The 13996-nt window shown below is 35.7% G+C and overlaps 1 long non-coding RNA gene across 1 annotated transcript in view; it reads left to right on the top strand.

The window, feature by feature from the left end:
• Window positions 1–13996, top strand: part of LOC125251686 — a 258619-nt gene that overhangs the window by 17021 nt on the left and 227602 nt on the right. The window contains exon 2 of the long non-coding RNA XR_007181064.1: window positions 8469–8471. This is a non-coding gene — a long non-coding RNA (uncharacterized LOC125251686). The remainder of the gene's footprint in view (window positions 1–8468; window positions 8472–13996) is intronic.

Genomic DNA, 13996 nt, shown 5'->3' with positions numbered 1-13996 from the left:
AATATTGTATTTCCTATCAGAATATACAATATCCTACCAGCCACTTATCTCACCCTCATGAGGGTGAAGCACAAACCACTTGCAGTTTGCTGCATGACAAGGTAAGATATAATTGATGGAAAAACGCCATTGTGTGACAGCTATTCTTTTTGAGTGTTCTTATATCACCAAAACCTTGATAGCTATCATCTAAAATGAATCATAGTGTGTTTTTGGCTTGTTTTGTCCTATTGTTCAGCATATTGATTGGCTATGCACAAAGCATTGACATAAGAAATGCATGATGGGATATGGTGACAGAAGAAACCCCATGAAGAGCAGAGGACAGACTGACACAAGTTCTGAGGTAATTGTCTGTGTGAGAGCACAGCAGTGAAAGAGAGGTGCATATAGCAAATAAGCTTTTATATGATTATTTAGAGACATTTTGGTAACACTTTAGAATGTTACATTCATGTTGGTTCGGGTCTTTAAATAATATTTAAAGATAAAACATTGTTAGTTCATTTTAATAAATGAAACCTTATTTTAAAATGTTTTTTGCGACATGTTTCGTGTTTTGATCAATTTAGCTTTGGTACAGAATCAGCCAGGGGCGTAGTTTGTGGGGGGTGTGGGTGGAGGTAACCCCCCCAATATTCAAAGCCATCAGTTACAACCCCCCCAATACAATACAACCATACCAACGTTCAACCCCCCCAAAGTTGAAACCAAATCTACGCCCTTGGAATCAGCCAAAGCAAATAAATGCTGAGATTAAAGGTTAAAATGCAAAGATAAATGTAATCGGCTACAGTGCATCACAATTACATCACACTGTCTGCAACTCATAGTTTTGAGTTTTACCCTGAATAAGCACACTAGTGGCTTTTTCCTCCACGATTACAACGTTGTGGCAAGCTGTGACGTCTAACTTGTTTTGACAGATGGCCTCTCTGGTGCGGAGACCTGTGTCTCTGGGGCTTTTGGGATAGATGAGGTTCTAGTCTGTAGCAGAGGAGGGAGAAGAAAGAAAGAGACAGAAATCTAGCCTAGCTGGGTCTGTGCTGAAGTTTTTCCAACATCTCTTACACCCAGAGCTGCCTCTCCTTTAGTGAAATGGAGCTAGTGTGGTGTGCAGTCACAAGATATCTTTATAATGAGCTCTATCGCTTATTTTCATGTTGCTATTTCATATTCTCATTGATTTGCATATTTCAATATTTTCTTTTTTAATGCTTGATTCATTGGGGCGTGTTGTTTCAAATATACTTTTGAGTCTACTTTTCATGGTTCAGTGGATAAAATCATGCTGAATATCTCGTTTCACTTGAAAATATGTCCAATAATAGAAGTAAACTGGATTGTGATTGCCTTCATGTTGACTAAGGATTCCTGCAAGCTCTTAGTGTAGCGGTGTAGATACTGTATGTGTACTGTATGCTCTCAGTAGACAGATGGGACCAGGAAAGGCGGCCCTAGGAAATGGGTTATATATACATCACTAGGATCATTCTGATATGTCTTCAGGCTGTCTTTTTTATTTGTCAAATCTGGATAGAGCAATTAAAAGAAGAGTACACAATGTTCACTTATTATTTATAACCAAAGTCTGAGAGAGTCTTAATCAACATTAAGAACTAGTTAAATGGATAGTCCACGCAAAAATTAAAAATCTCCCATCTCCTTTCATTGTCATTATACTGGCTGGTTTTATAAAAGTTTATAAAATTGACAGAATATCTTTACTTGGGGTATTTGGGAAAAAGCTTGTCTATTTCCCAAGTGTAAACCCGTGTGTTGAGGGGAAAAAAAACAGATTAAAGGGTTCATAGGGTTCAAGAACAAAACGAAAATAACTTTATTCAACAATCTCATCTCTTCCCTGTCATTATCCTTATGCAGTTGATGCAGTAAGCACAGTGACGGCTTCCGTGTTTATGTCCAAATGCCGGCTCAGTATTGGCCAAAGCTGAACATATGAGCAGCACGACACATGCATGCAATGCTGACGCAGGAGAACCTGGAAGTGCTGAATGTAAACAACGTATGAGAATGACACAGAAGAGAAGATATTGTTGAATAAAGTTGTTATTTTTGTTTTGTGCACAAAAAGTATTCTAGTCCACTGCAGTCACGTCGACAGTTTTAACAATGTTTTTAGTACCTTTCTGGACCTTGAAAGTGATTATATTGCTGTCTATGGACGAGTCATATACCTCTCGGATTTCATGAACGAAGATCTTACGGGTGTGGAACGACATGAGGGTGAGTAATTAATGACAGAATTTTCATTTTTGCGTGAACTTACCCTAAACACACTCGCTACAGACACCCCCCAAAGCGGAGGCGTTGTCATCGGCACTGAGCGGGGTTTTGCCGCTGTAGTGGACATACCGAGTGAATTCTCTATACCGGTGACTTAAAAGATTACTCCACTTTTAAATAAACTTTTGCTGATAATTTACTCACCCCTATGTCATCCAAGATGTCCATGTCTTTCTTTCTTCAGTCGAAAAGAAATTAAGGTTTTTGATATAAACATTCTAGGATTTTTCTCCATATCATTCATTTCAATGGGCACCAAACGGTTGAAGGTCCAAATGGCAGTTTCAGTGCAGCTTCAAAGGGCTTTAAACGACACCAGACGATACCAGACGATGAATAAGGGTCTTATCTAGCGAAACGATTGGTCGTTTAAAAAAAAAAAAGTTTAAGTTTTATAAGCACAAATTCTGGCCTTGCTCTATTCTCCGATGCGCGTTCGTGACGTCACGTAATACGCAATTACGTTGAAAAGGTCACGGTTGACGTAGGCGGAAGTATCGAGTCAGTGTTTACATTACAAATGTGCGGAAGGAGGATCGTATACACATATTCAAATGTCTTTGTGTCAGTTTATTGTTTAACCCTTTGAGCGGTACGTTCCCACATATGGGATGTTTATTTCTGTGCCCCTGGGCGTACGGTTCCACATATGGGATTTAGAATGTTCAGCGACGTCACATAACTGCCAGATTCAAACTGTGCTTTCGCGCTCTGGCTGCGAGACGGACGCGGCGCGCGCGCTCTCTTGTCATCACAGCTATGCAGTGTTTTCAGCCACATAATGATTCTTTTAAGGTTTCAGACATTTAAATACGCATAAGCACCATTAAACAATACATTTGGAGTTTATAAAATACACACTGATGTCAGACGTCAGTGGAAGCATCAATAAACAGTGAATTCAAATATAATTTGCCGACATTTAGTCATATCAGACACACATAATCTGTCTAAGTAACTATAAAGTTTACTCTCTTATTCTTCCAGTTCACCAGCCACTTACTTGCATATATTTCAGGAGAAACTGATGTATTCACCTGCTGTAAATCAGACTGACCTCTGTGAACTGCAGCGCAAACTAAGATGGCGGCGCCCATCTCGCATTATAGATCAAGATAAAGATCATTTATAAAGGTTTTTAAACTACAAAACACACTCATTCACACATATTTGAGAATCGGAATATCATATAGTTGAAGACATGTAAGAAAGTTTGCGAATATTTTAAATAAAAAAGGAAAAACAAAATAATAGTGATCCATCTCTCATTAGTGATGGCCGATTTCGAAACAATGCTTCATGAAGCTCCGAAGCTTCATGAATCTTTTTGTTTCGAATCAGTGATTCGGAGCGTGTATCAAACTGCCAAAGTCACGTGATTTTAGTAAACGAGGCTTCATTACGTCATCACTGTTTCGAAACAGTTCGAAATTTCAGTGGTTCACCGATAGAGGGCGATGATAAAGTGAGCCCATGAATCATGCAGATTCACTGAGAACTATTGAACAAGTGTCTAGGGCTTTACCCTATGGTTTTACCTGATCTCCGATCAGTTTTATACAGTTGTAGATGTTTTAATTATACATTAGAATAATTAAAATGAATAATGGTAGTTATTAATCTCTTATTGGCCTGTTTAGCTTGAGCCATGGAACAGATACAAGCCTTTAAAATTGAAAAGAACACAAATTATACAGACACTCTATATTTAATCTTATTAGATGATTAGTTAATTCCATTTAATTGATTTTACTTTAAATAAAACTTTTGAAATACATTTGTTAAAGTGTATTTTTAATGCATGTTTGGCCTGAGTTTTGTTGCATTTGCACTGCTCTGACCACTAGGGGTCACAGTGGAGACGGGTGTCAGATTGTTTCGAAGCCTCGAATCATTACGGCACATTTGATTCAGCTGCTTCAGTGTTTCATGAAGCCTCGATCTGCCCATCACTATCTCTCATACAGTGTTATTGTGGCTACATTCAGCGCTCGTGACACGCACGCGTCGCCATGGAAACAATAAGGGCAAACGTTCTAAAATAAGGGTCGCCTTAAAAAAAACTCACTCTGGCGGTCAGTTAGAATATTTTAAACTCACGCTTGAAAGGTATCCTGGGTGTTTTAATATTAGAAAGCCTAAAAGAAATTTTTTGTCAGGACAGAAATTTGTGACTTTTCATAGATTTCCTATACACAATCCTGAGCGAATTAAACTGTGGTTGCTACGCATAGTGCTACGCCTACGTCAACCGTGACCTTTTCAACGTAATTGCGTATTACGTGACGTCATGAACGCGCTTCGGAGAAAAGAGCAAGGCCAGCATTTGTGCTTATAAAACTTAAACTTTTTAATTTTTTTTTTTTTAAATGACCGATCGTTTCGCTAGATAAGACCCTTATTCATCCTCTGGTGTCGTTTAAAGCCCTTTGAAGCTGCACTGAAGCTGCCATTTGGACCTTCAACCGTTTGGTGCCCATTGAAATGAATGATGTGGAGAAAAATCCTAGAATGTTTACATCAAAAACCTTAATTTCTTTTCGACTGAAGAAAGAAAGACATGGACATCTTGGATGACATGGGGGTGAGTAAATTATCAGCAAAAGTTTATTTAAAAGTGAACTAATCCTTTAAACACCTTTTATCGGTCATTATTTTCAACATAAATGCCTGTGATTGGCTACTCAACGCTGCAAATCACGTTGAAAATAGACACATTTGCAGCATCGCTGAACTCATGCGACACGAATTTAAAAACCAGATCGCTTGTTTACTTGATTTTCTCTTTTGTTAAACAATTAAAAATGAAATGTTGCCTGTAGGAATATAACGCCGTAATCCTGCAATAAAAATATTACTTTGCAAGCATTGACCTGACCAGGAAGCCAAGGTGAAGCTCAAAGAATTTACAACAATAGAATTCTCATTGTAATATTATGTATATGGCAGATTGGCGCAGCACATCTTGGACTTAACTGTATTTTTATGATCAAAGTGAGGCATCACTGTGGGATTTCAAATTCCAATCAGACCTCATTCAGGTACCGCGAAAAATGCTGCAATAACCAGAGAGTCACAGCAGTCACCGTTTTCATTATCAGTCGTCGATGTCACGTCCGAGTACTTGTGCACATCCCTAATAAAAATGTCACTCTGTTTTTTGTTGTTGTTTTGTAACTTGCGGCGTACGTTGAGGAGTAGGGTCGGGTAGGCCCGCCCGCCCACAACGAAAACATATGGGCAAGGAGAGAATGTGGAAATTTAGAATTGGACAGCCTACTTATGAGAAATTCCTCAGGTAAGGTTCACAAGGAATCTATAAAGGAAGCACAAGGTATGCTACAGTATTTTAAAGGGATAGTTCACCGAAATATGAAAATTTGATGTTTATCTGCTTACCCCCAGGGCATCCAAGATGTAGGTGACTTTGTTTCTTCAGTACTATGTCCAACTGCCTTGAGAATCCGGTGTGTGAGGTCTGAAAACGCGCTCTGATGCCAGAAGTGATCTCTTGTGCGTATACGTCAATAAGTGCGAGAGATCACTTTTGGCGTCAGAGTGCATTCAGACCTCACACACCGGATGCTCAAGGCAGTTGGACATAGTGGTGTATTAGAGGTAAAAAAAAATTATATAAATACTGTTTGGTTTCTCGCACAAACTGATCGTTTCATGTCTTAGGACATCAATGTGTCATCACGAGCCGTAGGGTTTAATTTGGATTTGTCTGTGCATGTTTTTTTTTTTACTCTTATAGATGGAGTTCCCATTGACATGCATTATGCAGCTGACAGACCGCAATGGTTGGACTTAAAAATCATCATTTGTGTTCTACTGAAGAAACAAAGTCACCTACATCTTGGATGCCCTGGGGGTAAGCAGATAAACATCACATTTTCATTTTTGGGTGAACTATCCCTTTAACTCCATTGCGGAACGGAGAGCGCGCGCAAACAGAGATAACTGTTGTGATTGGCTGTGTTTTGTGTGTTTGATGTGGTATCTTCACCCGTCGCGCCTGGTTCGAACGATGTTAGCCTAGCCCTTTGTCACTGAAGTAGGCTGTGGTGTTCTTTGTTGTGTCTGTGCAGACTTTGATCAACAGAGTTTGTGAGTGGGATCAGAACCTCCTGAATGGAGCAGGAGCTCTTTAACATGCACCCCACCTCTCATTTGACCTTCATTATCTTGCAAAACCAGATAGCAGCGAAAAGCAAATGTAGTGGTGGAATGCTGATCAGCCAACTGTATCAAAATAAATTGGCACCAGCAGTCAAATTAAAATGCTTCAAAAAAACTTAAGCACCATATATTATGTGAACTCTAAACCACACTTGTGATGGGGAACAGTTACAGTTTACAAGATTATAAAATTATTTCATTAATGATTTGAATAACATCCTGACTTGATTAAATTTTATTACTGAAAAAAATCCCCTCCATTTCAAGCATATCCTAAAGGGGGATGTAAGATATTTTGGCTGAATCCATTATATTGAAATGAGCAACTGGGGCTTCATGCTTGCTGACTTTCTGACTGGCATTATCTACACAGCTTTGACTTTCTAGGCTGCAACTATTATTAAGACACTCACGTCTGTTTTGGAGCTGTGCAGTATTCAAAAGTTGCTGATATCCCACAGGACAATCAAGTGCTAGAGAGAGGCAGAGCAAGGAGAGGGAAAGACAAGGGGTGAAAGGATACTGGGCATTGGAATGCTTTCTGTGATGAAAAAGACAGCTTCTGGAAACTGATTGTGGAAGCAAATTTATTGCTCCCTAAAGTCAGCATGAAATGAAAATTCAGCCTGTTTTATAAATAGATGTTATTGATGAATTTTATTGTGAACAATTCATCTGTGCATGTTTCAGTTTTAATTTAGTTAATAGTTCTTAATAAAAATGTTAGAACTTGATCTCCTGCTGAAATTACATACTTCTCTCTAGTGATGTGTGCTGGATGTCTCCAATTATACCATCTCTTTCTTTCAATGGACTGCAAGCTTGACCTACAATTTTGTCCTTTTTTATCATTTGTTTCATATGAATGTATGTCACAATACAGAAAAAAAGATTTGTCACTATTCCATTTTATCACAAATTTAAAGTCCCATGAAATCACAGTTTATTCCATTTACTTCCTTAAGCATATTCCTGGTCTTAAAGGGTTAGTTCACAAAAAAATGAAAATTCTGTAATTTATTACTCACCATTGTGTCGTTCCACATCTGTAAGATCTTCATTCATCTTCAGAACACAAATTAAGATCTTTTTGATGAAGTCTGAGAGGTTTCTGTCTCTCCATAGAGATCCAACACAACTACCACTCCAAGGTCCAGAAAGGTAGGAATGACATTATTAAGTTAGTCCATGTGACTCCAGTGGCTTTAACTCAATTTTATGAAGCAACGAGTGCTTTGTTTGCGCAAAAAAACGTAATTTACCACATATATTTAATGTTTTGTTTATTATTTTTTAAATAATCATGAGAAGTGCCCTTTTTTCCACTTGAGCCTCTGCCCCCCAAAATGTCACGTCCCTGCTCACCTTCATGTCGTTCCACACCCGTAAGACCTTTGTTCATCTTCAGAACACAAATTAAGATATTTTTGATGAAATCCGAGAGATTTTTATTTTTTTTAATACTGAGCAGGCGTTCTGATGTAGAACCTGGAAGCACTGCAATGTAAATAGCGTAGCAGAATGACACGGGAGAGATGAATTTGTTGAATAAAGTCATAATTTTTGTTTTGTTTTTGCGCACAAAAAGTATTCTCATCGCTTCATACCATTAAGTTTGAACCACTGTAGTCACATGACTGTTTTAACGATGTTTTTACTACTTTTCTGGTAATTTCATTGCATTCAATGGAGGATAAAAAAAAACTATTGGATTTCATCAAAAATATCTTAATTTGTGTTTTGAAGATGAAAGAAGGTCTTACGGGTGTGGAACGACATGAAGGTGAATAATTAATGACAGAACTTTCATTTTTTGGTGAACTAACCCTTTAAGTTGTTTATCTTTTGAACAAAAACATAAATAACATTTTTTATTATTATTGCAGAAGGCAATGATTACATCAACATAGAAAAAAAAACACTGACAAATACAATAAATGAAAGATGCAAATGAAACTGCTTTAAATTTTCAGGTAAAGTAGGTATAGCAGCATTCAATTAAGAAACTGAATAATAAAATGAAAAAATAAATCTGCATTTTGTTCACTGTATGAATAAAACGTTTAGGCTACTGATTGTTTTATTAGGCTGTCACTTTAAGAACTACAATAATGCATGTATCTAATATACTGATAAACATAGACGATTTGTTTCCCAGATACATTCACTTAAGACAAAGCCTATTTATGTGAATCTAGAGTGTTTTGACACTTTAAACACAATAAGACGCTACAGATTATTCAGTTCAGTACACGTGCTGTGACATCTGGTTTTCTGTGCATGCTAGATGTGTGCGCTAGTAAAACCGTATATTAAAAAAAATAAACTGGCAAGGCATGCAGGCGTGTCTCTCTTACACAGTTTGGAAGCAGTTAAAATCACAATAAACAAGTGTACATTGCAAACGAATAATTTTTAGAGATCTGAAAGAAGAAGCAGCCATGATGAACAGCTGATTTGTACGGAGACATCTGATGACCAAACTACATTGGAATTCGCAAACGGAAAAATCAAGTGAACCCGACGCGGTTCATAGTCAGATTGCATGTTTTTAGTAAACCGTACCGTAAGATGAAATCGAACCGTACTCAGACCACCTCCCGAGATAGTCTCGGTTAGTTTTTGAGGGGTATGAGATCATTTGGAGTGTTCACATATGGGCCAAAAATCACATGAACCGATGCATGATTCTCTCCAGGAATCAGGAGCTACAGGGACTGCATCAAGGCCAGGCTGCCTCCTCATGTTGCCCCACATGAACCCTGCACAAGCTCCCTGGGGCTCTGACCATCCAGGCGTGTCTGTCCCTTTCCCTCACTCTCTCTCTCACTGTCGCTGCAGGGGACCTTGGCACGAAAAGCCATTTCTCCAAATATACATGTGCTCAAACCTCTCCATTAATAATTGGAGCTGTGGGTACCCATTTTCACGACTGGAGGTCTCAGGGTTACCCTGCCTGGTTTCTCTCATATGAGCAATGCAGACTCTAGGGCCCTGTAAGTCAGAGTGGATGTGTTACTCACTCTATAGAGTGTACTGTGCATGTGCCTTACAAACACAGATGTGTGGAATATGGACCTTTTAACATGATGTTGTGAGAATTTCTGTGATTATCGCAGACGCCTGATGTTATGCAGCATAATGACAAATCGTTTTCCATCAAATTAAGCCGCTGAGTTTGAGTCAAATTATCATTCCCATTACGGTGGCTGTTCACCCATGACAAGGTTTAAATATAGTGTCTTAAATGGCTCCCTAACAAATGTCATTTGCACACATGCTGTACAAGACAATTCTGTTTCAATCATGTGGCTTCTTCTCGTCACTTTCTGTATTTAGCTACAGATGACGATGTTTCATTTTGAAATGCCATGGCAATTAAGGCTGAGCTAATGAATTGTGTGGTCCCCTGTGCCCAGTTGTTGCTTGACATATTTCCTCTGGTGCACTGACCATGGGTCGCAGAACCATACTTCAGCGTGACAGGCTCTCAACACGCACATGTATTTGTTTGTATAGAGGAGCCTCACAGTATTTGGACACTTTTGGATAATTAACTCATGCACACATGAATAGGTGTAATTGCAATAGTAACAATTTATTAGTGGCATTTGCAAACAAATGATAATAGACTTTTACTTAAGCATTTTTGCATTTACTTATAAGGTGTTATTTAATTTATTTAGTGGATATCAAATCAGTTTCTATCAAGCTGACATAGGTGTCAGAAACAATACTGTATTTTTTCCTAATTTTTATAAACATTTTAAAATTTAAATTTAAATTGTAAATAAATTGTATATTTATATATATATATATATATATATATATATATATATATATATATATATATAATATGGGAATCTATGTATATCTATGTATGCATATACTGTATATATTCATTTCATTTTTTTTTTGTTTTTGAATAAGTCTCTTCTGCTCACCAAGGCTGCATTAATTTGATCAAAAATATGTTTAAACAGTAGTATTCAGAAATACTGTTGAAATATGCAGAAATATGACAATTTTAAATAACTTTTATTATTTTAATATATTTTAAAATGTATATATATATATATATATATATATATATATATATATATATATATATATATATATATATATATATATATATATGTGTATATATATATATATATATATATATATATATATATATATAATATTCCTGTGATGGTAAAACTGAATTTTCAGCATCATTAATCTTGTCTTCAGTGTATCATAAACCAACAGGAATTATACTAATATGCTGATTTTGTGCTCCAGAAACATTATCACAGGGTTTTGTTTTTTGTTTTTTAGGATTTTCATTTTTTATTGAATAGTTAAAAGTTCAAAAGAACATGTTTTTTTTTAAACAGAAATCTTTTGTAGCAAATATTTTTGGGAGAAAAAAAAAAGTGACACTGACAGACAAATTATAATTTCAAAAAGTAGCATTTGCATTTAGAGAATAAGCAATCCTTAGAGTTCTTTATCGTCTTTTTCTTGCTAACATCCTCACCCTTATTTCTATAAATTGTTGTCATATGGATGTACCATATGCTGGCATTACATGTTTGAAATATAGCATTATTATTTTTAGGAATGCAAGCAAAAGTGTGATTATAAATTTATGTTTACATTAATGCTCTCGGCAGATGGCACATTTCCAAAGCCATTTATGTCTTAGTGCTTATATTTATGCACACTTTTGGATGCATTTATGTTTGCGAAAATTACTTAATTAGCTAAGGACACATGCCAAGAACTAAAACTAATCCTTTGCTATTAACAACAAAGTAGTACCAATACAATCACAAACATTACAGTGACACAGTGGTTGATTCAAATCGCATATTGAGATGAGTCGAATATTTAAGTTGGACCACAAAGTCCCATTAAGAATGGTCAGAGGCTATAGAGTTTGATAATGGCTTGTGGACCGTACAGACCGTACAGATGGCTTGTGAACCGTACAGGGTGATTGCTGCATTATAAGATGGAAATGGTGTCTTGAATTTATTTTGGCAGCTGTGGAAAGCCAGTGCAGTGAGCTGAGCAGAGGCATAATGTGTGTTTTTAAACAGATGGAGAATGGGATCAAGAAAGTTCTTGAATGGAATGTCTGACAATGAGCAACAGATGTTTTATGTCTTCGGAATATATTGATAAAAGCCTACGTAAAGTCATATGGACTACTTTTATAGTCCATTCTAACATTTATAATTCATTTAAATTTTATAAAAGGGTGGCCAGAATATTCTTTAACAGAGTGGGTGGAAATTGGAAAAGAAGAAAGGAATATTTACCTTTTTTGTTTTTTAAATAAATCCTGCCTTTTAGTATGCTCTCGCAGTCACATTACCTTGACTATATCAACAATGTCATTTCCACCACAATGGGCATAAGCCATTTACACATTATCACTTTGCCCCTTTTTATATCCCTAGTCATCTACTGAGCAACTAATATCATTTGCACTTGCACCCTATATATTTTTTTAATAATATATACTTCTACTTAAAAGCTAAAAGCATTCAGTATTTGTATTTGTACTCTGAGTAATGGTAAAGTTTAATTTAATCTACAACGGTTCTAAACAATACCAAATTAGGGTTCTTTGGCTTGCAACAGTAGCAGAAGCCTTTTTGGTGCTAAATAGAACCCATAAAGAACCATGCTTTGTGCTATACAGGACCTTAATGGTGTTATAAATTACCTCTTTAATAATATTATTTTGATTAATATTAATATATTATTTATATTAATTTATATTTATTAAATTATATATAAATTATATATATATTTATAAATTATAAAATATATATAATTTATATTTATTAAATTATATTTATATTAATCTTTATATTAATATTACTATCATTAATATTATGTTTATATATTTATTATTATTATTTATTTATTTATTTTATCAGCCTGATGTGACTGATCTGAAGTACACAGTTGAGTTTAGAGTTACAGTCTGTCTTGTCCATTTAAGTAATAATTAATTTGTTTATGAAGGCCAAAAGTAGCAAAAATTGACAGTATGTGAGCCCTTTACAATGTTAAAAGGAAAAGTGATATAAAGTCATGTATTTAATGCTTGTTAAAGCATTAAATACATGACAGACTTGTTAAAGCATTAAATACAATAAAGTCATGTATTTAATGCTTGTCAAGCTTTAATGCTTGTTTGTTACTGGGTATGTTTATGCATAAACGTAATAAAAAAGTAATAATTAAATCTAACAATATGGATCATAAATTCAATATCTCTGTTACTTAGTAGAGGAGAGAAATATCCTTTACTGAACAGAGCTGGTCATGCCTAAATGTTCTGTTAAACAAACAAACAATAAAACGTTTGGTAGGAAACCAGTTACAATTCGAAAGTTAAAATTTACAGACATTTTAAGAAAGAAATCATTTACCTGTTGAGAGTGTGTTGACAGTCTGTGTAGTTTGATGGTTGACCTCCAGAAAATCAGTAATGAGGTGGCTTTGACAGTTACAGATTTGAAAAACAAAAAGGCGGGAATAAAGAACCCTAAACTCTAACACAAAGAACCATTACAGCATATAAAGGGTTTTTCAGGACCATACAGTTCTAAATAGAACTGTTACTGAAGAACCATCTTTTTTACAGTGTAATTTAAAAGGCAAATGTCCAAAGGTCATCTGTGGATTTAGTTTTCCATATTTTCTGTGCTGCATTTAGTTTAGTTCAAATTTTGTTGAGGGACTCTCACAGCCATGGGCTGATGTCTGGGCAGAGGGATCACATGGCATCAGAGAGCATCAGATATTTTTAGGGGGTGGACACACACTGTGGTATTGTCTGCAGACATGCAACATAAATTATATTGCCTTCTCGGTGGTTCAAACAATAGATTATGCATTCAACAGAGAATAAAGTATATTTAAAACAGTATAAGTATAATTTAAACTGTAGTTCACCTCATTATATATATATATATATATATATATATATATATATACACACACACACACACACACAAACGCCAAATGTTTGAGGTTAGTACATTTTTTTAGAAAAAAGAAATTGTTACTTTTATTCAGCAATGATGCATTAAATTGGTCAAAATGACAGTAAAACATAATTTCAAATTAATTGCTGTTCTTTTGAAATGTCAATTCATCATAGAATCCTGAAGAAAAAAAAAAGAAAAAAAGCAGCGATACTGTTTGATTCTGTTTCACAAAATCAGCATATTAGAATGATTTTTGAAGGATCATGTGACACTGAAGACTGAAGTAATGGTTGCCTAAAAGTTCAGCTTTGCCATGGCAGTTTAACAATTTAACAGTTTAACTTTTTTACTGTAATAAATCAAATGAGCAGACTTGGTGAGAAATGACTTACTAAAAGTCATACCACCCCCAAACCTTTGAACAGTGGTGTACACAAGTATATAATGGCAGAATTTTTAGGTGAACTACTCCTTTAAGTCCTTTTCATATTCTGAGAATCATTAAAGGGTTA

This window comes from Megalobrama amblycephala, linkage group LG17, assembly GCF_018812025.1.
Source record: "Megalobrama amblycephala isolate DHTTF-2021 linkage group LG17, ASM1881202v1, whole genome shotgun sequence".
Lineage (NCBI taxonomy): Eukaryota > Metazoa > Chordata > Actinopteri > Cypriniformes > Xenocyprididae > Megalobrama > Megalobrama amblycephala.
The sequence above is the reverse complement of the archived record's forward strand: the minus strand, read 5'-3'. Positions and strand labels throughout refer to the sequence as shown.